Here is a 23,065-nt window from a genome sequence, read left to right on the forward strand (position 1 = left end):
CTTTAAAAAGGAGGGTGACCTCTGGGATCTGGCAGCAGGATCTTTGGGAGATAAGAAAATATACTGCCTGCGATCGTGTAGTTTCAAGTCAGTCAAGAAAAGCAATCTCATGCACTGCACAAGCTCTTTCCCATGAGGCACCTCTCCTGCACTCTGTTTATGCAAATGAGCAAGCAGAGAGCTCAGGAATAAAACACCAAACTCATGTCCCCCAAAAAAGCAGCAGACAATTGCTGGATATTCCCCAACTTCTAATGCATTTCTTTTAAACAAATGATAAACAGCCTCACCTGTGGCAAGGATTATAAAAATTGAATAAACTCTTAAATGTTCCTCTCCACGGAAATCTTTAGTAAAAGGCGAAAGATTTTTTCGTTTTGAAGAGAAACCAGAGTAAGTGACAATATAGCTCTCTAGGGTAAGTGGCGGCACATCAAAGACCCTGTCATTGCGAGGGTGAGGACCTGAAAGGTATTTTCAGGCTCTAAGAAAGAGGGCGAGAACCAGGCCGGTCGGCAAAACAGGCCAACATTTCAAAGTCTCTGCTCAAGGTACAAAAAGGTGGACTGTTCACATGTGTATGTCTGGGAATATGCAAATTTCTTTTGTACTCACCTCAGCTCATTAGGAGTTGTCGGGGCTGCTGGGGAAGGGGAACAGGAAATGTGAATCAGGCTTTTAGTTAAGTGGCACTGTAGGCCTTTTGTCCCCTAGCCATTTTACGCTTTCAACACCATCCCTCCAATCGATATGCTCAGAGCCACCACTGTGCTCTACACATAGCCATGCACCGTATGTGCCTTTTTCACACGTACTTTCATTAAACCTGAATATAGAAGGATATATCTGTCTAGGCTGGAGACACGTGAAACAAGTCTGACGTGCCCCTTCAAGTCTACCTGAGAGGAAGCGGACTCAGGATTGGCGACCTCTCAGGGCACCTCCAACGGGCACAAATAACGGGCAAGCCCTATGAAAAGCACAGCATGAGTCTTGGTCCCACCTTTAAAAAGGAGGGTGACCTCTGGGATCTGGCAGCAGGATCTTTGGGAGATAAGAAAATATACTGCCTGCGATCGTGTAGTTTCAAGTCAGTCAAGAAAAGCAATCTCATGCACTGCACAAGCTCTTTCCCATGAGGCACCTCTCCTGCACTCTGTTTATGCAAATGAGCAAGCAGAGAGCTCAGGAATAAAACACCAAACTCATGTCCCCCAAAAAAGCAGCAGACAATTGCTGGATATTCCCCAACTTCTAATGCTTTTCTTTTAAACAAATGATAAACAGCCTCACCTGTGTCAAGGCTTAAAAAAATTGAATAAACTCTTAAATGTTCCTCTCCACGGAAATCTTTAGTAAAAGGCGAAAGATATTTTCGTTTTGAAGAGAAACCAGAGTAAGTGACAATATAGCTCTCTAGGGTAAGTGGCGGCACATCAAAGACCCTGTCATTGCGAGGGTGAGGACCTGAAAGGTATTTTCAGGCTCTAAGAAAGAGGGCGAGAACCAGGCCGGTGGGCAAAACAGGCCAACATTTCAAAGTCTCTGCTCAAGGTACAAAAAGGTGGACTGTTCACATGTGTATGTCTGGGAATATGCAAATTTCTTTTGTACTCACCTCAGCTCATTAGGAGTTGTCGGGGCTGCTGGGGAAGGGGAACAGGAAATGTGAATCAGGCTTTTAGTTAAGTGGCACTGTAGGCCTTTTGTCCCCTAGCCATTTTACGCTTTCAACACGCTCTACACATAGCCATGCACCGTATGTGCCTTTTTCACACGTACTTTCATTAAACCTGAATATAGAAGGATATATCTGTCTAGGCTGGAGACACGTGAAACAAGTCTGACGTGCCCCTTCAAGTCTACCTGAGAGGAAGCTGACTCAGGATTGGCGACCTCTCAGGGCACCTCTAACCGGCACAAATAACGGGCAAGCCCTATGAAAAGCACAGCATGAGTCTTGGTCCCACCTTTAAAAAGGAGGGTGACCTCTGGGATCTGGCAGCAGGATCTTTGGGAGATAAGAAAATATACTGCCTGCGATCGTGTAGTTTCAAGTCAGTCAAGAAAAGCAATCTCATGCACTGCACAAGCTCTTTCCCATGAGGCACCTCTCCTGCACTCTGTTTATGCAAATGAGCAAGCAGAGAGCTCAGGAATAAAACACCAAACTCATGTCCCCCAAAAAAGCAGCAGACAATTGCTGGATATTCCCCAACTTCTAATGCATTTCTTTTAAACAAATGATAAACAGCCTCACCTGTGGCAAGGATTATAAAAATTGAATAAACTCTTAAATGTTCCTCTCCACGGAAATCTTTAGTAAAAGGCGAAAGATTTTTTCGTTTTGAAGAGAAACCAGAGTAAGTGACAATATAGCTCTCTAGGGTAAGTGGCGGCACATCAAAGACCCTGTCATTGCGAGGGTGAGGACCTGAAAGGTATTTTCAGGCTCTAAGAAAGAGGGCGAGAACCAGGCCGGTCGGCAAAACAGGCCAACATTTCAAAGTCTCTGCTCAAGGTACAAAAAGGTGGACTGTTCACATGTGTATGTCTGGGAATATGCAAATTTCTTTTGTACTCACCTCAGCTCATTAGGAGTTGTCGGGGCTGCTGGGGAAGGGGAACAGGAAATGTGAATCAGGCTTTTAGTTAAGTGGCACTGTAGGCCTTTTGTCCCCTAGCCATTTTACGCTTTCAACACCATCCCTCCAATCGATATGCTCAGAGCCACCACTGTGCTCTACACATAGCCATGCACCGTATGTGCCTTTTTCACACGTACTTTCATTAAACCTGAATATAGAAGGATATATCTGTCTAGGCTGGAGACACGTGAAACAAGTCTGACGTGCCCCTTCAAGTCTACCTGAGAGGAAGCGGACTCAGGATTGGCGACCTCTCAGGGCACCTCCAACGGGCACAAATAACGGGCAAGCCCTATGAAAAGCACAGCATGAGTCTTGGTCCCACCTTTAAAAAGGAGGGTGACCTCTGGGATCTGGCAGGAGGATCTTTGGGAGATAAGAAAATATACTGCCTGCGATCGTGTAGTTTCAAGTCAGTCAAGAAAAGCAATCTCATGCACTGCACAAGCTCTTTCCCATGAGGCACCTCTCCTGCACTCTGTTTATGCAAATGAGCAAGCAGAGAGCTCAGGAATAAAACACCAAACTCATGTCCCCCAAAAAAGCAGCAGACAATTGCTGGATATTCCCCAACTTCTAATGCTTTTCTTTTAAACAAATGATAAACAGCCTCACCTGTGTCAAGGCTTAAAAAAATTGAATAAACTCTTAAATGTTCCTCTCCACGGAAATCTTTAGTAAAAGGCGAAAGATTTTTTCGTTTTGAAGAGAAACCAGAGTAAGCGACAATATAGCTCTCTAGGGTAAGTGGCGGCACATCAAAGACCCTGTCATTGCGAGGGTGAGGACCTGAAAGGTATTTTCAGGCTCTAAGAAAGAGGGCGAGAACCAGGCCGGTGGGCAAAACAGGCCAACATTTCAAAGTCTCTGCTCAAGGTACAAAAAGGTGGACTGTTCACATGTGTATGTCTGGGAATATGCAAATTTCTTTTGTACTCACCTCAGCTCATTAGGAGTTGTCGGGGCTGCTGGGGAAGGGGAACAGGAAATGTGAATCAGGCTTTTAGTTAAGTGGCACTGTAGGCCTTTTGTCCCCTAGCCATTTTACGCTTTCAACACGCTCTACACATAGCCATGCACCGTATGTGCCTTTTTCACACGTACTTTCATTAAACCTGAATATAGAAGGATATATCTGTCTAGGCTGGAGACACGTGAAACAAGTCTGACGTGCCCCTTCAAGTCTACCTGAGAGGAAGCTGACTCAGGATTGGCGACCTCTCAGGGCACCTCTAACGGGCACAAATAACGGGCAAGCCCTATGAAAAGCACAGCATGAGTCTTGGTCCCACCTTTAAAAAGGAGGGTGACCTCTGGGATCTGGCAGCAGGATCTTTGGGAGATAAGAAAATATACTGCCTGCGATCGTGAAGTTTCAAGTCAGTCAAGAAAAGCAATCTCATGCACTGCACAAGCTCTTTCCCATGAGGCACCTCTCCTGCACTCTGTTTATGCAAATGAGCAAGCAGAGAGCTCAGGAATAAAACACCAAACTCATGTCCCCCAAAAAAAGCAGCAGACAATTGCTGGATATTCCCCAACTTGTAATGCTTTTCTTTTAAACAAATGATAAACAGCCTCACCTGTGGCAAGGCTTAAAAAAATTGAATAAACTCTTAAATGTTCCTCTCCACGGAAATCTTTAGTAAAAGGCGAAAGATTTTTTCGTTTTGAAGAGAAACCAGAATAAGTGACAATATAGCTCTCTAGGGTAAGTGGCGGCACATCAAAGACCCTGTCATTGCGAGGGTGAGGACCTGAAAGGTATTTTCAGGCTCTAAGAAAGAGGGCGAGAACCAGGCCGGTGGGCAAAACAGGCCAACATTTCAAAGTCTCTGCTCAAGGTACAAAAAGGTGGACTGTTCACATGTGTATGTCTGGGAATATGCAAATTTCTTTTGTACTCACCTCAGCTCATTAGGAGTTGTCGGGGCTGCTGGGGAAGGGGAACAGGAAATGTGAATCAGGCTTTTAGTTAAGTGGCACTGTAGGCCTTTTGTCCCCTAGCCATTTTACGCTTTCAACACGCTCTACACATAGCCATGCACCGTATGTGCCTTTTTCACACGTACTTTCATTAAACCTGAATATAGAAGGATATATCTGTCTAGGCTGGAGACACGTGAAACAAGTCTGACGTGCCCCTTCAAGTCTACCTGAGAGGAAGCGGACTCAGGATTGGCGACCTCTCAGGGCACCTCCAACGGGCACAAATAACGGGCAAGCCCTATGAAAAGCACAGCATGAGTCTTGGTCCCACCTTTAAAAAGGAGGGTGACCTCTGGGATCTGGCAGCAGGATCTTTGGGAGATAAGAAAATATACTGCCTGCGATCGTGTAGTTTCAAGTCAGTCAAGAAAAGCAATCTCATGCACTGCACAAGCTCTTTCCCATGAGGCACCTCTCCTGCACTCTGTTTATGCAAATGAGCAAGCAGAGAGCTCAGGAATAAAACACCAAACTCATGTCCCCCAAAAAAGCAGCAGACAATTGCTGGATATTCCCCAACTTCTAATGCTTTTCTTTTAAACAAATGATAAACAGCCTCACCTGTGGCAAGGCTTAAAAAAATTGAATAAACTCTTAAATGTTCCTCTCCACGGAAATCTTTAGTAAAAGGCGAAAAAAAATTTCGTTTTGAAGAGAAACCAGAGTAAGTGACAATATAGCTCTCTAGGGTAAGTGGCGGCACATCAAAGACCCTGTCATTGCGAGGGTGAGGACCTGAAAGGTATTTTCAGGCTCTAAGAAAGAGGGCGAGAACCAGGCCGGTGGGCAAAACAGGCCAACATTTCAAAGTCTCTGCTCAAGGTACAAAAAGGTGGACTGTTCACATGTGTATGTCTGGGAATATGCAAATTTCTTTTGTACTCACCTCAGCTCATTAGGAGTTGTCGGGGCTGCTGGGGAAGGGGAACAGGAAATGTGAATCAGGCTTTTAGTTAAGTGGCACTGTAGGCCTTTTGTCCCCTAGCCATTTTACGCTTTCAACACGCTCTACACATAGCCATGCACCGTATGTGCCTTTTTCACACGTACTTTCATTAAACCTGAATATAGAAGGATATATCTGTCTAGGCTGGAGACACGTGAAACAAGTCTGACGTGCCCCTTCAAGTCTACCTGAGAGGAAGCTGACTCAGGATTGGCGACCTCTCAGGGCACCTCTAACGGGCACAAATAACGGGCAAGCCCTATGAAAAGCACAGCATGAGTCTTGGTCCCACCTTTAAAAAGGAGGGTGACCTCTGGGATCTGGCAGCAGGATCTTTGGGAGATAAGAAAATATACTGCCTGCGATCGTGAAGTTTCAAGTCAGTCAAGAAAAGCAATCTCATGCACTGCACAAGCTCTTTCCCATGAGGCACCTCTCCTGCACTCTGTTTATGCAAATGAGCAAGCAGAGAGCTCAGGAATAAAACACCAAACTCATGTCCCCCAAAAAAAGCAGCAGACAATTGCTGGATATTCCCCAACTTCTAATGCTTTTCTTTTAAACAAATGATAAACAGCCTCACCTGTGGCAAGGCTTAAAAAAATTGAATAAACTCTTAAATGTTCCTCTCCACGGAAATCTTTAGTAAAAGGCGAAAGATTTTTTCGTTTTGAAGACAAACCAGAGTAAGTGACAATATAGCTCTCTAGGGTAAGTGGCGGCACATCAAAGACCCTGTCATTGCGAGGGTGAGGACCTGAAAGGTATTTTCAGGCTCTAAGAAAGAGGGCGAGAACCAGGCCGGTGGGCAAAACAGGCCAACATTTCAAAGTCTCTGCTCAAGGTACAAAAAGGTGGACTGTTCACATGTGTATGTCTGGGAATATGCAAATTTCTTTTGTACTCACCTCAGCTCATTAGGAGTTGTCGGGGCTGCTGGGGAAGGGGAACAGGAAATGTGAATCAGGCTTTTAGTTAAGTGGCACTGTAGGCCTTTTGTCCCCTAGCCATTTTACGCTTTCAACACGCTCTACACATAGCCATGCACCGTATGTGCCTTTTTCACACGTACTTTCATTAAACCTGAATATAGAAGGATATATCTGTCTAGGCTGGAGACACGTGAAACAAGTCTGACGTGCCCCTTCAAGTCTACCTGAGAGGAAGCTGACTCAGGATTGGCGACCTCTCAGGGCACCTCTAACCGGCACAAATAACGGGCAAGCCCTATGAAAAGCACAGCATGAGTCTTGGTCCCACCTTTAAAAAGGAGGGTGACCTCTGGGATCTGGCAGCAGGATCTTTGGGAGATAAGAAAATATACTGCCTGCGATCGTGTAGTTTCAAGTCAGTCAAGAAAAGCAATCTCATGCACTGCACAAGCTCTTTCCCATGAGGCACCTCTCCTGCACTCTGTTTATGCAAATGAGCAAGCAGAGAGCTCAGGAATAAAACACCAAACTCATGTCCCCCAAAAAAGCAGCAGACAATTGCTGGATATTCCCCAACTTCTAATGCATTTCTTTTAAACAAATGATAAACAGCCTCACCTGTGGCAAGGATTATAAAAATTGAATAAACTCTTAAATGTTCCTCTCCACGGAAATCTTTAGTAAAAGGCGAAAGATTTTTTCGTTTTGAAGAGAAACCAGAGTAAGTGACAATATAGCTCTCTAGGGTAAGTGGCGGCACATCAAAGACCCTGTCATTGCGAGGGTGAGGACCTGAAAGGTATTTTCAGGCTCTAAGAAAGAGGGCGAGAACCAGGCCGGTCGGCAAAACAGGCCAACATTTCAAAGTCTCTGCTCAAGGTACAAAAAGGTGGACTGTTCACATGTGTATGTCTGGGAATATGCAAATTTCTTTTGTACTCACCTCAGCTCATTAGGAGTTGTCGGGGCTGCTGGGGAAGGGGAACAGGAAATGTGAATCAGGCTTTTAGTTAAGTGGCACTGTAGGCCTTTTGTCCCCTAGCCATTTTACGCTTTCAACACCATCCCTCCAATCGATATGCTCAGAGCCACCACTGTGCTCTACACATAGCCATGCACCGTATGTGCCTTTTTCACACGTACTTTCATTAAACCTGAATATAGAAGGATATATCTGTCTAGGCTGGAGACACGTGAAACAAGTCTGACGTGCCCCTTCAAGTCTACCTGAGAGGAAGCGGACTCAGGATTGGCGACCTCTCAGGGCACCTCCAACGGGCACAAATAACGGGCAAGCCCTATGAAAAGCACAGCATGAGTCTTGGTCCCACCTTTAAAAAGGAGGGTGACCTCTGGGATCTGGCAGCAGGATCTTTGGGAGATAAGAAAATATACTGCCTGCGATCGTGTAGTTTCAAGTCAGTCAAGAAAAGCAATCTCATGCACTGCACAAGCTCTTTCCCATGAGGCACCTCTCCTGCACTCTGTTTATGCAAATGAGCAAGCAGAGAGCTCAGGAATAAAACACCAAACTCATGTCCCCCAAAAAAGCAGCAGACAATTGCTGGATATTCCCCAACTTCTAATGCTTTTCTTTTAAACAAATGATAAACAGCCTCACCTGTGTCAAGGCTTAAAAAAATTGAATAAACTCTTAAATGTTCCTCTCCACGGAAATCTTTAGTAAAAGGCGAAAGATATTTTCGTTTTGAAGAGAAACCAGAGTAAGTGACAATATAGCTCTCTAGGGTAAGTGGCGGCACATCAAAGACCCTGTCATTGCGAGGGTGAGGACCTGAAAGGTATTTTCAGGCTCTAAGAAAGAGGGCGAGAACCAGGCCGGTGGGCAAAACAGGCCAACATTTCAAAGTCTCTGCTCAAGGTACAAAAAGGTGGACTGTTCACATGTGTATGTCTGGGAATATGCAAATTTCTTTTGTACTCACCTCAGCTCATTAGGAGTTGTCGGGGCTGCTGGGGAAGGGGAACAGGAAATGTGAATCAGGCTTTTAGTTAAGTGGCACTGTAGGCCTTTTGTCCCCTAGCCATTTTACGCTTTCAACACGCTCTACACATAGCCATGCACCGTATGTGCCTTTTTCACACGTACTTTCATTAAACCTGAATATAGAAGGATATATCTGTCTAGGCTGGAGACACGTGAAACAAGTCTGACGTGCCCCTTCAAGTCTACCTGAGAGGAAGCTGACTCAGGATTGGCGACCTCTCAGGGCACCTCTAACCGGCACAAATAACGGGCAAGCCCTATGAAAAGCACAGCATGAGTCTTGGTCCCACCTTTAAAAAGGAGGGTGACCTCTGGGATCTGGCAGCAGGATCTTTGGGAGATAAGAAAATATACTGCCTGCGATCGTGTAGTTTCAAGTCAGTCAAGAAAAGCAATCTCATGCACTGCACAAGCTCTTTCCCATGAGGCACCTCTCCTGCACTCTGTTTATGCAAATGAGCAAGCAGAGAGCTCAGGAATAAAACACCAAACTCATGTCCCCCAAAAAAGCAGCAGACAATTGCTGGATATTCCCCAACTTCTAATGCATTTCTTTTAAACAAATGATAAACAGCCTCACCTGTGGCAAGGATTATAAAAATTGAATAAACTCTTAAATGTTCCTCTCCACGGAAATCTTTAGTAAAAGGCGAAAGATTTTTTCGTTTTGAAGAGAAACCAGAGTAAGTGACAATATAGCTCTCTAGGGTAAGTGGCGGCACATCAAAGACCCTGTCATTGCGAGGGTGAGGACCTGAAAGGTATTTTCAGGCTCTAAGAAAGAGGGCGAGAACCAGGCCGGTCGGCAAAACAGGCCAACATTTCAAAGTCTCTGCTCAAGGTACAAAAAGGTGGACTGTTCACATGTGTATGTCTGGGAATATGCAAATTTCTTTTGTACTCACCTCAGCTCATTAGGAGTTGTCGGGGCTGCTGGGGAAGGGGAACAGGAAATGTGAATCAGGCTTTTAGTTAAGTGGCACTGTAGGCCTTTTGTCCCCTAGCCATTTTACGCTTTCAACACCATCCCTCCAATCGATATGCTCAGAGCCACCACTGTGCTCTACACATAGCCATGCACCGTATGTGCCTTTTTCACACGTACTTTCATTAAACCTGAATATAGAAGGATATATCTGTCTAGGCTGGAGACACGTGAAACAAGTCTGACGTGCCCCTTCAAGTCTACCTGAGAGGAAGCGGACTCAGGATTGGCGACCTCTCAGGGCACCTCCAACGGGCACAAATAACGGGCAAGCCCTATGAAAAGCACAGCATGAGTCTTGGTCCCACCTTTAAAAAGGAGGGTGACCTCTGGGATCTGGCAGCAGGATCTTTGGGAGATAAGAAAATATACTGCCTGCGATCGTGTAGTTTCAAGTCAGTCAAGAAAAGCAATCTCATGCACTGCACAAGCTCTTTCCCATGAGGCACCTCTCCTGCACTCTGTTTATGCAAATGAGCAAGCAGAGAGCTCAGGAATAAAACACCAAACTCATGTCCCCCAAAAAAGCAGCAGACAATTGCTGGATATTCCCCAACTTCTAATGCTTTTCTTTTAAACAAATGATAAACAGCCTCACCTGTGTCAAGGCTTAAAAAAATTGAATAAACTCTTAAATGTTCCTCTCCACGGAAATCTTTAGTAAAAGGCGAAAGATTTTTTCGTTTTGAAGAGAAACCAGAGTAAGCGACAATATAGCTCTCTAGGGTAAGTGGCGGCACATCAAAGACCCTGTCATTGCGAGGGTGAGGACCTGAAAGGTATTTTCAGGCTCTAAGAAAGAGGGCGAGAACCAGGCCGGTGGGCAAAACAGGCCAACATTTCAAAGTCTCTGCTCAAGGTACAAAAAGGTGGACTGTTCACATGTGTATGTCTGGGAATATGCAAATTTCTTTTGTACTCACCTCAGCTCATTAGGAGTTGTCGGGGCTGCTGGGGAAGGGGAACAGGAAATGTGAATCAGGCTTTTAGTTAAGTGGCACTGTAGGCCTTTTGTCCCCTAGCCATTTTACGCTTTCAACACGCTCTACACATAGCCATGCACCGTATGTGCCTTTTTCACACGTACTTTCATTAAACCTGAATATAGAAGGATATATCTGTCTAGGCTGGAGACACGTGAAACAAGTCTGACGTGCCCCTTCAAGTCTACCTGAGAGGAAGCGGACTCAGGATTGGCGACCTCTCAGGGCACCTCCAACGGGCACAAATAACGGGCAAGCCCTATGAAAAGCACAGCATGAGTCTTGGTCCCACCTTTAAAAAGGAGGGTGACCTCTGGGATCTGGCAGCAGGATCTTTGGGAGATAAGAAAATATACTGCCTGCGATCGTGTAGTTTCAAGTCAGTCAAGAAAAGCAATCTCATGCACTGCACAAGCTCTTTCCCATGAGGCACCTCTCCTGCACTCTGTTTATGCAAATGAGCAAGCAGAGAGCTCAGTAATAAAACACCAAACTCATGTCCCCCAAAAAAGCAGCAGACAATTGCTGGATATTCCCCAACTTCTAATGCTTTTCTTTTAAACAAATGATAAACAGCCTCACCTGTGGCAAGGCTTAAAAAAATTGAATAAACTCTTAAATGTTCCTCTCCACGGAAATCTTTAGTAAAAGGCGAAAGATATTTTCGTTTTGAAGAGAAACCAGAGTAAGTGACAATATAGCTCTCTAGGGTAAGTGGCGCCACATCAAAGACCCTGTCATTGCGAGGGTGAGGACCTGAAAGGTATTTTCAGGCTCTAAGAAAGAGGGCGAGAACCAGGCCGGTGGGCAAAACAGGCCAACATTTCAAAGTCTCTGCTCAAGGTACAAAAAGGTGGACTGTTCACATGTGTATGTCTGGGAATATGCAAATTTCTTTTGTACTCACCTCAGCTCATTAGGAGTTGTCGGGGCTGCTGGGGAAGGGGAACAGGAAATGTGAATCAGGCTTTTAGTTAAGTGGCACTGTAGGCCTTTTGTCCCCTAGCCATTTTACGCTTTCAACACGCTCTACACATAGCCATGCACCGTATGTGCCTTTTTCACACGTACTTTCATTAAACCTGAATATAGAAGGATATATCTGTCTAGGCTGGAGACACGTGAAACAAGTCTGACGTGCCCCTTCAAGTTTACCTGAGAGGAAGCTGACTCAGGATTGGCGACCTCTCAGGGCACCTCTAACGGGCACAAATAACGGGCAAGCCCTATGAAAAGCACAGCATGAGTCTTGGTCCCACCTTTAAAAAGGAGGTTGACCTCTGGGATCTGGCAGCAGGATCTTTGGGAGATAAGAAAATATACTGCCTGCGATCGTGAAGTTTCAAGTCAGTCAAGAAAAGCAATCTCATGCACTGCACAAGCTCTTTCCCATGAGGCACCTCTCCTGCACTCTGTTTATGCAAATGAGCAAGCAGAGAGCTCAGGAATAAAACACCAAACTCATGTCCCCCAAAAAAGCAGCAGACAATTGCTGGATATTCCCCAACTTGTAATGCTTTTCTTTTAAACAAATGATAAACAGCCTCACCTGTGTCAAGGCTTAAAAAAATTGAATAAACTCTTAAATGTTCCTCTCCACGGAAATCTTTAGTAAAAGGCGAAAGATTTTTTCGTTTTGAAGAGAAACCAGAGTAAGTGACAATATAGCTCTCTAGGGTAAGTGGCGGCACATCAAAGACCCTGTCATTGCGAGGGTGAGGACCTGAAAGGTATTTTCAGGCTCTAAGAAAGAGGGCGAGAACCAGGCCGGTGGGCAAAACAGGCCAACATTTCAAAGTCTCTGCTCAAGGTACAAAAAGGTGGACTGTTCACATGTGTATGTCTGGGAATATGCAAATTTCTTTTGTACTCACCTCAGCTCATTAGGAGTTGTCGGGGCTGCTGGGGAAGGGGAACAGGAAATGTGAATCAGGCTTTTAGTTAAGTGGCACTGTAGGCCTTTTGTCCCCTAGCCATTTTACGCTTTCAACACGCTCTACACATAGCCATGCACCGTATGTGCCTTTTTCACACGTACTTTCATTAAACCTGAATATAGAAGGATATATCTGTCTAGGCTGGAGACACGTGAAACAAGTCTGACGTGCCCCTTCAAGTCTACCTGAGAGGAAGCTGACTCAGGATTGGCGACCTCTCAGGGCACCTCTAACCGGCACAAATAACGGGCAAGCCCTATGAAAAGCACAGCATGAGTCTTGGTCCCACCTTTAAAAAGGAGGGTGACCTCTGGGATCTGGCAGCAGGATCTTTGGGAGATAAGAAAATATACTGCCTGCGATCGTGTAGTTTCAAGTCAGTCAAGAAAAGCAATCTCATGCACTGCACAAGCTCTTTCCCATGAGGCACCTCTCCTGCACTCTGTTTATGCAAATGAGCAAGCAGAGAGCTCAGGAATAAAACACCAAACTCATGTCCCCCAAAAAAGCAGCAGACAATTGCTGGATATTCCCCAACTTCTAATGCATTTCTTTTAAACAAATGATAAACAGCCTCACCTGTGGCAAGGATTATAAAAATTGAATAAACTCTTAAATGTTCCTCTCCACGGAAATCTTTAGTAAAAGGCGAAAGATTTTTTCGTTTTGAAGAGAAACCAGAGTAAGTGACAATATAGCTCTCTAGGGTAAGTGGCGGCACATCAAAGACCCTGTCATTGCGAGGGTGAGGACCTGAAAGGTATTTTCAGGCTCTAAGAAAGAGGGCGAGAACCAGGCCGGTCGGCAAAACAGGCCAACATTTCAAAGTCTCTGCTCAAGGTACAAAAAGGTGGACTGTTCACATGTGTATGTCTGGGAATATGCAAATTTCTTTTGTACTCACCTCAGCTCATTAGGAGTTGTCGGGGCTGCTGGGGAAGGGGAACAGGAAATGTGAATCAGGCTTTTAGTTAAGTGGCACTGTAGGCCTTTTGTCCCCTAGCCATTTTACGCTTTCAACACCATCCCTCCAATCGATATGCTCAGAGCCACCACTGTGCTCTACACATAGCCATGCACCGTATGTGCCTTTTTCACACGTACTTTCATTAAACCTGAATATAGAAGGATATATCTGTCTAGGCTGGAGACACGTGAAACAAGTCTGACGTGCCCCTTCAAGTCTACCTGAGAGGAAGCGGACTCAGGATTGGCGACCTCTCAGGGCACCTCCAACGGGCACAAATAACGGGCAAGCCCTATGAAAAGCACAGCATGAGTCTTGGTCCCACCTTTAAAAAGGAGGGTGACCTCTGGGATCTGGCAGCAGGATCTTTGGGAGATAAGAAAATATACTGCCTGCGATCGTGTAGTTTCAAGTCAGTCAAGAAAAGCAATCTCATGCACTGCACAAGCTCTTTCCCATGAGGCACCTCTCCTGCACTCTGTTTATGCAAATGAGCAAGCAGAGAGCTCAGGAATAAAACACCAAACTCATGTCCCCCAAAAAAGCAGCAGACAATTGCTGGATATTCCCCAACTTCTAATGCTTTTCTTTTAAACAAATGATAAACAGCCTCACCTGTGTCAAGGCTTAAAAAAATTGAATAAACTCTTAAATGTTCCTCTCCACGGAAATCTTTAGTAAAAGGCGAAAGATTTTTTCGTTTTGAAGAGAAACCAGAGTAAGCGACAATATAGCTCTCTAGGGTAAGTGGCGGCACATCAAAGACCCTGTCATTGCGAGGGTGAGGACCTGAAAGGTATTTTCAGGCTCTAAGAAAGAGGGCGAGAACCAGGCCGGTGGGCAAAACAGGCCAACATTTCAAAGTCTCTGCTCAAGGTACAAAAAGGTGGACTGTTCACATGTGTATGTCTGGGAATATGCAAATTTCTTTTGTACTCACCTCAGCTCATTAGGAGTTGTCGGGGCTGCTGGGGAAGGGGAACAGGAAATGTGAATCAGGCTTTTAGTTAAGTGGCACTGTAGGCCTTTTGTCCCCTAGCCATTTTACGCTTTCAACACGCTCTACACATAGCCATGCACCGTATGTGCCTTTTTCACACGTACTTTCATTAAACCTGAATATAGAAGGATATATCTGTCTAGGCTGGAGACACGTGAAACAAGTCTGACGTGCCCCTTCAAGTCTACCTGAGAGGAAGCGGACTCAGGATTGGCGACCTCTCAGGGCACCTCCAACGGGCACAAATAACGGGCAAGCCCTATGAAAAGCACAGCATGAGTCTTGGTCCCACCTTTAAAAAGGAGGGTGACCTCTGGGATCTGGCAGCAGGATCTTTGGGAGATAAGAAAATATACTGCCTGCGATCGTGTAGTTTCAAGTCAGTCAAGAAAAGCAATCTCATGCACTGCACAAGCTCTTTCCCATGAGGCACCTCTCCTGCACTCTGTTTATGCAAATGAGCAAGCAGAGAGCTCAGTAATAAAACACCAAACTCATGTCCCCCAAAAAAGCAGCAGACAATTGCTGGATATTCCCCAACTTCTAATGCTTTTCTTTTAAACAAATGATAAACAGCCTCACCTGTGGCAAGGCTTAAAAAAATTGAATAAACTCTTAAATGTTCCTCTCCACGGAAATCTTTAGTAAAAGGCGAAAGATATTTTCGTTTTGAAGAGAAACCAGAGTAAGTGACAATATAGCTCTCTAGGGTAAGTGGCGCCACATCAAAGACCCTGTCATTGCGAGGGTGAGGACCTGAAAGGTATTTTCAGGCTCTAAGAAAGAGGGCGAGAACCAGGCCGGTGGGCAAAACAGGCCAACATTTCAAAGTCTCTGCTCAAGGTACAAAAAGGTGGACTGTTCACATGTGTATGTCTGGGAATATGCAAATTTCTTTTGTACTCACCTCAGCTCATTAGGAGTTGTCGGGGCTGCTGGGGAAGGGGAACAGGAAATGTGAATCAGGCTTTTAGTTAAGTGGCACTGTAGGCCTTTTGTCCCCTAGCCATTTTACGCTTTCAACACGCTCTACACATAGCCATGCACCGTATGTGCCTTTTTCACACGTACTTTCATTAAACCTGAATATAGAAGGATATATCTGTCTAGGCTGGAGACACGTGAAACAAGTCTGACGTGCCCCTTCAAGTTTACCTGAGAGGAAGCTGACTCAGGATTGGCGACCTCTCAGGGCACCTCTAACGGGCACAAATAACGGGCAAGCCCTATGAAAAGCACAGCATGAGTCTTGGTCCCACCTTTAAAAAGGAGGTTGACCTCTGGGATCTGGCAGCAGGATCTTTGGGAGATAAGAAAATATACTGCCTGCGATCGTGAAGTTTCAAGTCAGTCAAGAAAAGCAATCTCATGCACTGCACAAGCTCTTTCCCATGAGGCACCTCTCCTGCACTCTGTTTATGCAAATGAGCAAGCAGAGAGCTCAGGAATAAAACACCAAACTCATGTCCCCCAAAAAAGCAGCAGACAATTGCTGGATATTCCCCAACTTGTAATGCTTTTCTTTTAAACAAATGATAAACAGCCTCACCTGTGGCAAGGCTTAAAAAAATTGAATAAACTCTTAAATGTTCCTCTCCACGGAAATCTTTAGTAAAAGGCGAAAGATTTTTTCGTTTTGAAGAGAAACCAGAGTAAGTGACAATATAGCTCTCTAGGGTAAGTGGCGGCACATCAAAGACCCTGTCATTGCGAGGGTGAGGACCTGAAAGGTATTTTCAGGCTCTAAGAAAGAGGGCGAGAACCAGGCCGGTGGGCAAAACAGGCCAACATTTCAAAGTCTCTGCTCAAGGTACAAAAAGGTGGACTGTTCACATGTGTATGTCTGGGAATATGCAAATTTCTTTTGTACTCACCTCAGCTCATTAGGAGTTGTCGGGGCTGCTGGGGAAGGGGAACAGGAAATGTGAATCAGGCTTTTAGTTAAGTGGCACTGTAGGCCTTTTGTCCCCTAGCCATTTTACGCTTTCAACACGCTCTACACATAGCCATGCACCGTATGTGCCTTTTTCACACGTACTTTCATTAAACCTGAATATAGAAGGATATATCTGTCTAGGCTGGAGACACGTGAAACAAGTCCGACGTGCCCCTTCAAGTTTACCTGAGAGGAAGCTGACTCAGGATTGGCGACCTCTCAGGGCACCTCTAACGGGCACAAATAACGGGCAAGCCCTATGAAAAGCACAGCATGAGTCTTGGTCCCACCTTTAAAAAGGAGGTTGACCTCTGGGATCTGGCAGCAGGATCTTTGGGAGATAAGAAAATATACTGCCTGCGATCGTGAAGTTTCAAGTCAGTCAAGAAAAGCAATCTCATGCACTGCACAAGCTCTTTCCCATGAGGCACCTCTCCTGCACTCTGTTTATGCAAATGAGCAAGCAGAGAGCTCAGGAATAAAACACCAAACTCATGTCCCCCAAAAAAGCAGCAGACAATTGCTGGATATTCCCCAACTTGTAATGCTTTTCTTTTAAACAAATGATAAACAGCCTCACCTGTGGCAAGGCTTAAAAAAATTGAATAAACTCTTAAATGTTCCTCTCCACGGAAATCTTTAGTAAAAGGCGAAAGATTTTTTCGTTTTGAAGAGAAACCAGAGTAAGTGACAATATAGCTCTCTAGGGTAAGTGGCGGCACATCAAAGACCCTGTCATTGCGAGGGTGAGGACCTGAAAGGTATTTTCAGGCTCTAAGAAAGAGGGCGAGAACCAGGCCGGTGGGCAAAACAGGCCAACATTTCAAAGTCTCTGCTCAAGGTACAAAAAGGTGGACTGTTCACATGTGTATGTCTGGGAATATGCAAATTTCTTTTGTACTCACCTCAGCTCATTAGGAGTTGTCGGGGCTGCTGGGGAAGGGGAACAGGAAATGTGAATCAGGCTTTTAGTTAAGTGGCACTGTAGGCCTTTTGTCCCCTAGCCATTTTACGCTTTCAACACGCTCTACACATAGCCATGCACCGTATGTGCCTTTTTCACACGTACTTTCATTAAACCTGAATATAGAAGGATATATCTGTCTAGGCTGGAGACACGTGAAACAAGTCTGACGTGCCCCTTCAAGTCTACCTGAGAGGAAGCGGACTCAGGATTGGCGACCTCTCAGGGCACCTCCAACGGGCACAAATAACGGGCAAGCCCTATGAAAAGCACAGCATGAGTCTTGGTCCCACCTTTAAAAAGGAGGGTGACCTCTGGGATCTGGCAGCAGGATCTTTGGGAGATAAGAAAATATACTGCCTGCGATCGTGTAGTTTCAAGTCAGTCAAGAAAAGCAATCTCATGCACTGCACAAGCTCTTTCCCATGAGGCACCTCTCCTGCACTCTGTTTATGCAAATGAGCAAGCAGAGAGCTCAGGAATAAAACACCAAACTCATGTCCCCCAAAAAAGCAGCAGACAATTGCTGGATATTCCCCAACTTCTAATGCTTTTCTTTTAAACAAATGATAAACAGCCTCACCTGTGGCAAGGCTTAAAAAAATTGAATAAACTCTTAAATGTTCCTCTCCACGGAAATCTTTAGTAAAAGGCGAAAGATTTTTTCGTTTTGAAGAGAAACCAGAGTAAGTGACAATATAGCTCTCTAGGGTAAGTGGCGGCACATCAAAGACCCTGTCATTGCGAGGGTGAGGACCTGAAAGGTATTTTCAGGCTCTAAGAAAGAGGGCGAGAACCAGGCCGGTGGGCAAAACAGGCCAACATTTCAAAGTCTCTGCTCAAGGTACAAAAAGGTGGACTGTTCACATGTGTATGTCTGGGAATATGCAAATTTCTTTTGTACTCACCTCAGCTCATTAGGAGTTGTCGGGGCTGCTGGGGAAGGGGAACAGGAAATGTGAATCAGGCTTTTAGTTAAGTGGCACTGTAGGCCTTTTGTCCCCTAGCCATTTTACGCTTTCAACACGCTCTACACATAGCCATGCACCGTATGTGCCTTTTTCACACGTACTTTCATTAAACCTGAATATAGAAGGATATATCTGTCTAGGCTGGAGACACGTGAAACAAGTCTGACGTGCCCCTTCAAGTCTACCTGAGAGGAAGCTGACTCAGGATTGGCGACCTCTCAGGGCACCTCTAACGGGCACAAATAACGGGCAAGCCCTATGAAAAGCACAGCATGAGTCTTGGTCCCACCTTTAAAAAGGAGGGTGACCTCTGGGATCTGGCAGCAGGATCTTTGGGAGATAAGAAAATATACTGCCTGCGATCGTGTAGTTTCAAGTCAGTCAAGAAAAGCAATCTCATGCACTGCACAAGCTCTTTCCCATGAGGCACCTCTCCTGCACTCTGTTTATGCAAATGAGCAAGCAGAGAGCTCAGGAATAAAACACCAAACTCATGTCCCCCAAACAAGCAGCAGACAATTGCTGGATATTCCCCAACTTCTAATGCTTTTCTTTTAAACAAATGATAAACAGCCTCACCTGTGGCAAGGATTAAAAAAATTGAATAAACTCTTAAATGTTCCTCTCCACGGAAATCTTTAGTAAAAGGCGAAAGATTTTTTCGTTTTGAAGAGAAACCAGAGTAAGCGACAATATAGCTCTCTAGGGTAAGTGGCGGCACATCAAAGACCCTGTCATTGCGAGGGTGAGGACCTGAAAGGTATTTTCAGGCTCTAAGAAAGAGGGCGAGAACCAGGCCGGTGGGCAAAACAGGCCAACATTTCAAAGTCTCTGCTCAAGGTACAAAAAGGTGGACTGTTCACATGTGTATGTCTGGGAATATGCAAATTTCTTTTGTACTCACCTCAGCTCATTAGGAGTTGTCGGGGCTGCTGGGGAAGGGGAACAGGAAATGTGAATCAGGCTTTTAGTTAAGTGGCACTGTAGGCCTTTTGTCCCCTAGCCATTTTACGCTTTCAACACGCTCTACACATAGCCATGCACCGTATGTGCCTTTTTCACACGTACTTTCATTAAACCTGAATATAGAAGGATATATCTGTCTAGGCTGGAGACACGTGAAACAAGTCTGACGTGCCCCTTCAAGTCTACCTGAGAGGAAGCGGACTCAGGATTGGCGACCTCTCAGGGCACCTCCAACGGGCACAAATAACGGGCAAGCCCTATGAAAAGCACAGCATGAGTCTTGGTCCCACCTTTAAAAAGGAGGGTGACCTCTGGGATCTGGCAGCAGGATCTTTGGGAGATAAGAAAATATACTGCCTGCGATCGTGTAGTTTCAAGTCAGTCAAGAAAAGCAATCTCATGCACTGCACAAGCTCTTTCCCATGAGGCACCTCTCCTGCACTCTGTTTATGCAAATGAGCAAGCAGAGAGCTCAGTAATAAAACACCAAACTCATGTCCCCCAAAAAAGCAGCAGACAATTGCTGGATATTCCCCAACTTCTAATGCTTTTCTTTTAAACAAATGATAAACAGCCTCACCTGTGGCAAGGCTTAAAAAAATTGAATAAACTCTTAAATGTTCCTCTCCACAGAAATCTTTAGTAAAAGGCGAAAGATATTTTCGTTTTGAAGAGAAACCAGAGTAAGTGACAATATAGCTCTCTAGGGTAAGTGGCGCCACATCAAAGACCCTGTCATTGCGAGGGTGAGGACCTGAAAGGTATTTTCAGGCTCTAAGAAAGAGGGCGAGAACCAGGCCGGTGGGCAAAACAGGCCAACATTTCAAAGTCTCTGCTCAAGGTACAAAAAGGTGGACTGTTCACATGTGTATGTCTGGGAATATGCAAATTTCTTTTGTACTCACCTCAGCTCATTAGGAGTTGTCGGGGCTGCTGGGGAAGGGGAACAGGAAATGTGAATCAGGCTTTTAGTTAAGTGGCACTGTAGGCCTTTTGTCCCCTAGCCATTTTACGCTTTCAACACGCTCTACACATAGCCATGCACCGTATGTGCCTTTTTCACACGTACTTTCATTAAACCTGAATATAGAAGGATATATCTGTCTAGGCTGGAGACACGTGAAACAAGTCCGACGTGCCCCTTCAAGTTTACCTGAGAGGAAGCTGACTCAGGATTGGCGACCTCTCAGGGCACCTCTAACGGGCACAAATAACGGGCAAGCCCTATGAAAAGCACAGCATGAGTCTTGGTCCCACCTTTAAAAAGGAGGTTGACCTCTGGGATCTGGCAGCAGGATCTTTGGGAGATAAGAAAATATACTGCCTGCGATCGTGAAGTTTCAAGTCAGTCAAGAAAAGCAATCTCATGCACTGCACAAGCTCTTTCCCATGAGGCACCTCTCCTGCACTCTGTTTATGCAAATGAGCAAGCAGAGAGCTCAGGAATAAAACACCAAACTCATGTCCCCCAAAAAAGCAGCAGACAATTGCTGGATATTCCCCAACTTGTAATGCTTTTCTTTTAAACAAATGATAAACAGCCTCACCTGTGGCAAGGCTTAAAAAAATTGAATAAACTCTTAAATGTTCCTCTCCACGGAAATCTTTAGTAAAAGGCGAAAGATTTTTTCGTTTTGAAGAGAAACCAGAGTAAGTGACAATATAGCTCTCTAGGGTAAGTGGCGGCACATCAAAGACCCTGTCATTGCGAGGGTGAGGACCTGAAAGGTATTTTCAGGCTCTAAGAAAGAGGGCGAGAACCAGGCCGGTGGGCAAAACAGGCCAACATTTCAAAGTCTCTGCTCAAGGTACAAAAAGGTGGACTGTTCACATGTGTATGTCTGGGAATATGCAAATTTCTTTTGTACTCACCTCAGCTCATTAGGAGTTGTCGGGGCTGCTGGGGAAGGGGAACAGGAAATGTGAATCAGGCTTTTAGTTAAGTGGCACTGTAGGCCTTTTGTCCCCTAGCCATTTTACGCTTTCAACACGCTCTACACATAGCCATGCACCGTATGTGCCTTTTTCACACGTACTTTCATTAAACCTGAATATAGAAGGATATATCTGTCTAGGCTGGAGACACGTGAAACAAGTCTGACGTGCCCCTTCAAGTCTACCTGAGAGGAAGCTGCCTCAGGATTGGCGACCTCTCAGGGCACCTCTAACCGGCACAAATAACGGGCAAGCCCTATGAAAAGCACAGCATGAGTCTTGGTCCCACCTTTAAAAAGGAGGGTGACCTCTGGGATCTGGCAGCAGGATCTTTGGGAGATAAGAAAATATACTGCCTGCGATCGTGTAGTTTCAAGTCAGTCAAGAAAAGCAATCTCATGCACTGCACAAGCTCTTTCCCATGAGGCACCTCTCCTGCACTCTGTTTATGCAAATGAGCAAGCAGAGAGCTCAGGAATAAAACACCAAACTCATGTCCCCCAAAAAAGCAGCAGACAATTGCTGGATATTCCCCAACTTCTAATGCATTTCTTTTAAACAAATGATAAACAGCCTCACCTGTGGCAAGGATTAAAAAAATTGAATAAACTCTTAAATGTTCCTCTCCACGGAAATCTTTAGTAAAAGGCGAAAGATTTTTTCGTTTTGAAGAGAAACCAGAGTAAGTGACAATATAGCTCTCTAGGGTAAGTGGCGGCACATCAAAGACCCTGTCATTGCGAGGGTGAGGACCTGAAAGGTATTTTCAGGCTCTAAGAAAGAGGGCGAGAACCAGGCCGGTCGGCAAAACAGGCCAACATTTCAAAGTCTCTGCTTAAGGTACAAAAAGGTGGACTGTTCACATGTGTATGTCTGGGAATATGCAAATTTCTTTTGTACTCACCTCAGCTCATTAGGAGTTGTCGGGGCTGCTGGGGAAGGGGAACAGGAAATGTGAATCAGGCTTTTAGTTAAGTGGCACTGTAGGCCTTTTGTCCCCTAGCCATTTTACGCTTTCAACACCATCCCTCCAATCGATATGCTCAGAGCCACCACTGTGCTCTACACATAGCCATGCACCGTATGTGCCTTTTTCACACGTACTTTCATTAAACCTGAATATAGAAGGATATATCTGTCTAGGCTGGAGACACGTGAAACAAGTCTGACGTGCCCCTTCAAGTCTACCTGAGAGGAAGCGGACTCAGGATTGGCGACCTCTCAGGGCACCTCCAACGGGCACAAATAACGGGCAAGCCCTATGAAAAGCACAGCATGAGTCTTGGTCCCACCTTTAAAAAGGAGGGTGACCTCTGGGATCTGGCAGCAGGATCTTTGGGAGATAAGAAAATATACTGCCTGCGATCGTGTAGTTTCAAGTCAGTCAAGAAAAGCAATCTCATGCACTGCACAAGCTCTTTCCCATGAGGCACCTCTCCTGCACTCTGTTTATGCAAATGAGCAAGCAGAGAGCTCAGGAATAAAACACCAAACTCATGTCCCCCAAAAAAGCAGCAGACAATTGCTGGATATTCCCCAACTTCTAATGCTTTTCTTTTAAACAAATGATAAACAGCCTCACCTGTGGCAAGGCTTAAAAAAATTGAATAAACTCTTAAATGTTCCTCTCCACGGAAATCTTTAGTAAAAGGCGAAAGATTTTTTCGTTTTGAAGAGAAACCAGAGTAAGTGACAATATAGCTCTCTAGGGTAAGTGGCGGCACATCAAAGACCCTGTCATTGCGAGGGTGAGGACCTGAAAGGTATTTTCAGGCTCTAAGAAAGAGGGCGAGAACCAGGCCGGTGGGCAAAACAGGCCAACATTTCAAAGTCTCTGCTCAAGGTACAAAAAGGTGGACTGTTCACATGTGTATGTCTGGGAATATGCAAATTTCTTT

The 23,065-nt window shown here is 45.2% G+C and overlaps 24 non-coding genes across 24 annotated transcripts; all 24 read right to left on the reverse strand.

Annotated features, from left to right (window-relative positions):
- Positions 1-282: 282 nt before the first annotated feature.
- LOC146774333 (U5 spliceosomal RNA) lies at positions 283-397 on the reverse strand. Its single transcript, XR_014974275.1, has one exon. It is a non-coding gene; the product is annotated as a U5 spliceosomal RNA (small nuclear RNA).
- Positions 398-1,285: 888 nt separating this feature from the next.
- On the reverse strand, positions 1,286-1,400 carry LOC146774334 (U5 spliceosomal RNA). Its single transcript, XR_014974319.1, has one exon. It is a non-coding gene; the product is annotated as a U5 spliceosomal RNA (small nuclear RNA).
- An 852-nt stretch (positions 1,401-2,252) lies between these two features.
- On the reverse strand, positions 2,253-2,367 carry LOC146774335 (U5 spliceosomal RNA). Its single transcript, XR_014974276.1, has one exon. It is a non-coding gene; the product is annotated as a U5 spliceosomal RNA (small nuclear RNA).
- Positions 2,368-3,255: 888 nt separating this feature from the next.
- LOC146774336 (U5 spliceosomal RNA) lies at positions 3,256-3,370 on the reverse strand. Its single transcript, XR_014973634.1, has one exon. It is a non-coding gene; the product is annotated as a U5 spliceosomal RNA (small nuclear RNA).
- An 853-nt stretch (positions 3,371-4,223) lies between these two features.
- Positions 4,224-4,338, reverse strand: LOC146774337 (U5 spliceosomal RNA). The gene has a single exon (XR_014973872.1). It is a non-coding gene; the product is annotated as a U5 spliceosomal RNA (small nuclear RNA).
- Positions 4,339-5,190: 852 nt separating this feature from the next.
- Positions 5,191-5,305, reverse strand: LOC146774338 (U5 spliceosomal RNA). Its single transcript, XR_014974825.1, has one exon. It is a non-coding gene; the product is annotated as a U5 spliceosomal RNA (small nuclear RNA).
- An 853-nt stretch (positions 5,306-6,158) lies between these two features.
- On the reverse strand, positions 6,159-6,273 carry LOC146774339 (U5 spliceosomal RNA). Its single transcript, XR_014974530.1, has one exon. It is a non-coding gene; the product is annotated as a U5 spliceosomal RNA (small nuclear RNA).
- Positions 6,274-7,125: 852 nt separating this feature from the next.
- LOC146774340 (U5 spliceosomal RNA) lies at positions 7,126-7,240 on the reverse strand. Its single transcript, XR_014974277.1, has one exon. It is a non-coding gene; the product is annotated as a U5 spliceosomal RNA (small nuclear RNA).
- An 888-nt stretch (positions 7,241-8,128) lies between these two features.
- On the reverse strand, positions 8,129-8,243 carry LOC146774341 (U5 spliceosomal RNA). Its single transcript, XR_014974320.1, has one exon. It is a non-coding gene; the product is annotated as a U5 spliceosomal RNA (small nuclear RNA).
- Positions 8,244-9,095: 852 nt separating this feature from the next.
- Positions 9,096-9,210, reverse strand: LOC146774342 (U5 spliceosomal RNA). The gene has a single exon (XR_014974278.1). It is a non-coding gene; the product is annotated as a U5 spliceosomal RNA (small nuclear RNA).
- Positions 9,211-10,098: 888 nt separating this feature from the next.
- On the reverse strand, positions 10,099-10,213 carry LOC146774343 (U5 spliceosomal RNA). The gene has a single exon (XR_014973635.1). It is a non-coding gene; the product is annotated as a U5 spliceosomal RNA (small nuclear RNA).
- An 852-nt stretch (positions 10,214-11,065) lies between these two features.
- Positions 11,066-11,180, reverse strand: LOC146774344 (U5 spliceosomal RNA). The gene has a single exon (XR_014974173.1). It is a non-coding gene; the product is annotated as a U5 spliceosomal RNA (small nuclear RNA).
- Positions 11,181-12,032: 852 nt separating this feature from the next.
- On the reverse strand, positions 12,033-12,147 carry LOC146774345 (U5 spliceosomal RNA). Its single transcript, XR_014973636.1, has one exon. It is a non-coding gene; the product is annotated as a U5 spliceosomal RNA (small nuclear RNA).
- An 852-nt stretch (positions 12,148-12,999) lies between these two features.
- LOC146774346 (U5 spliceosomal RNA) lies at positions 13,000-13,114 on the reverse strand. Its single transcript, XR_014974279.1, has one exon. It is a non-coding gene; the product is annotated as a U5 spliceosomal RNA (small nuclear RNA).
- An 888-nt stretch (positions 13,115-14,002) lies between these two features.
- On the reverse strand, positions 14,003-14,117 carry LOC146774347 (U5 spliceosomal RNA). Its single transcript, XR_014973638.1, has one exon. It is a non-coding gene; the product is annotated as a U5 spliceosomal RNA (small nuclear RNA).
- An 852-nt stretch (positions 14,118-14,969) lies between these two features.
- On the reverse strand, positions 14,970-15,084 carry LOC146774348 (U5 spliceosomal RNA). The gene has a single exon (XR_014974174.1). It is a non-coding gene; the product is annotated as a U5 spliceosomal RNA (small nuclear RNA).
- Positions 15,085-15,936: 852 nt separating this feature from the next.
- On the reverse strand, positions 15,937-16,051 carry LOC146774349 (U5 spliceosomal RNA). The gene has a single exon (XR_014972698.1). It is a non-coding gene; the product is annotated as a U5 spliceosomal RNA (small nuclear RNA).
- Positions 16,052-16,903: 852 nt separating this feature from the next.
- Positions 16,904-17,018, reverse strand: LOC146774350 (U5 spliceosomal RNA). Its single transcript, XR_014972699.1, has one exon. It is a non-coding gene; the product is annotated as a U5 spliceosomal RNA (small nuclear RNA).
- An 852-nt stretch (positions 17,019-17,870) lies between these two features.
- Positions 17,871-17,985, reverse strand: LOC146774351 (U5 spliceosomal RNA). Its single transcript, XR_014972700.1, has one exon. It is a non-coding gene; the product is annotated as a U5 spliceosomal RNA (small nuclear RNA).
- An 852-nt stretch (positions 17,986-18,837) lies between these two features.
- LOC146774352 (U5 spliceosomal RNA) lies at positions 18,838-18,952 on the reverse strand. The gene has a single exon (XR_014974055.1). It is a non-coding gene; the product is annotated as a U5 spliceosomal RNA (small nuclear RNA).
- Positions 18,953-19,804: 852 nt separating this feature from the next.
- LOC146774353 (U5 spliceosomal RNA) lies at positions 19,805-19,919 on the reverse strand. Its single transcript, XR_014974689.1, has one exon. It is a non-coding gene; the product is annotated as a U5 spliceosomal RNA (small nuclear RNA).
- Positions 19,920-20,771: 852 nt separating this feature from the next.
- LOC146774354 (U5 spliceosomal RNA) lies at positions 20,772-20,886 on the reverse strand. Its single transcript, XR_014972701.1, has one exon. It is a non-coding gene; the product is annotated as a U5 spliceosomal RNA (small nuclear RNA).
- Positions 20,887-21,738: 852 nt separating this feature from the next.
- On the reverse strand, positions 21,739-21,853 carry LOC146774355 (U5 spliceosomal RNA). The gene has a single exon (XR_014974056.1). It is a non-coding gene; the product is annotated as a U5 spliceosomal RNA (small nuclear RNA).
- Positions 21,854-22,741: 888 nt separating this feature from the next.
- Positions 22,742-22,856, reverse strand: LOC146774356 (U5 spliceosomal RNA). Its single transcript, XR_014972702.1, has one exon. It is a non-coding gene; the product is annotated as a U5 spliceosomal RNA (small nuclear RNA).
- Positions 22,857-23,065: the final 209 nt, after the last annotated feature.

This window comes from Triturus cristatus, chromosome 12, assembly GCF_964204655.1.
Source record: "Triturus cristatus chromosome 12, aTriCri1.1, whole genome shotgun sequence".
Taxonomy (NCBI): domain Eukaryota; kingdom Metazoa; phylum Chordata; class Amphibia; order Caudata; family Salamandridae; genus Triturus; species Triturus cristatus.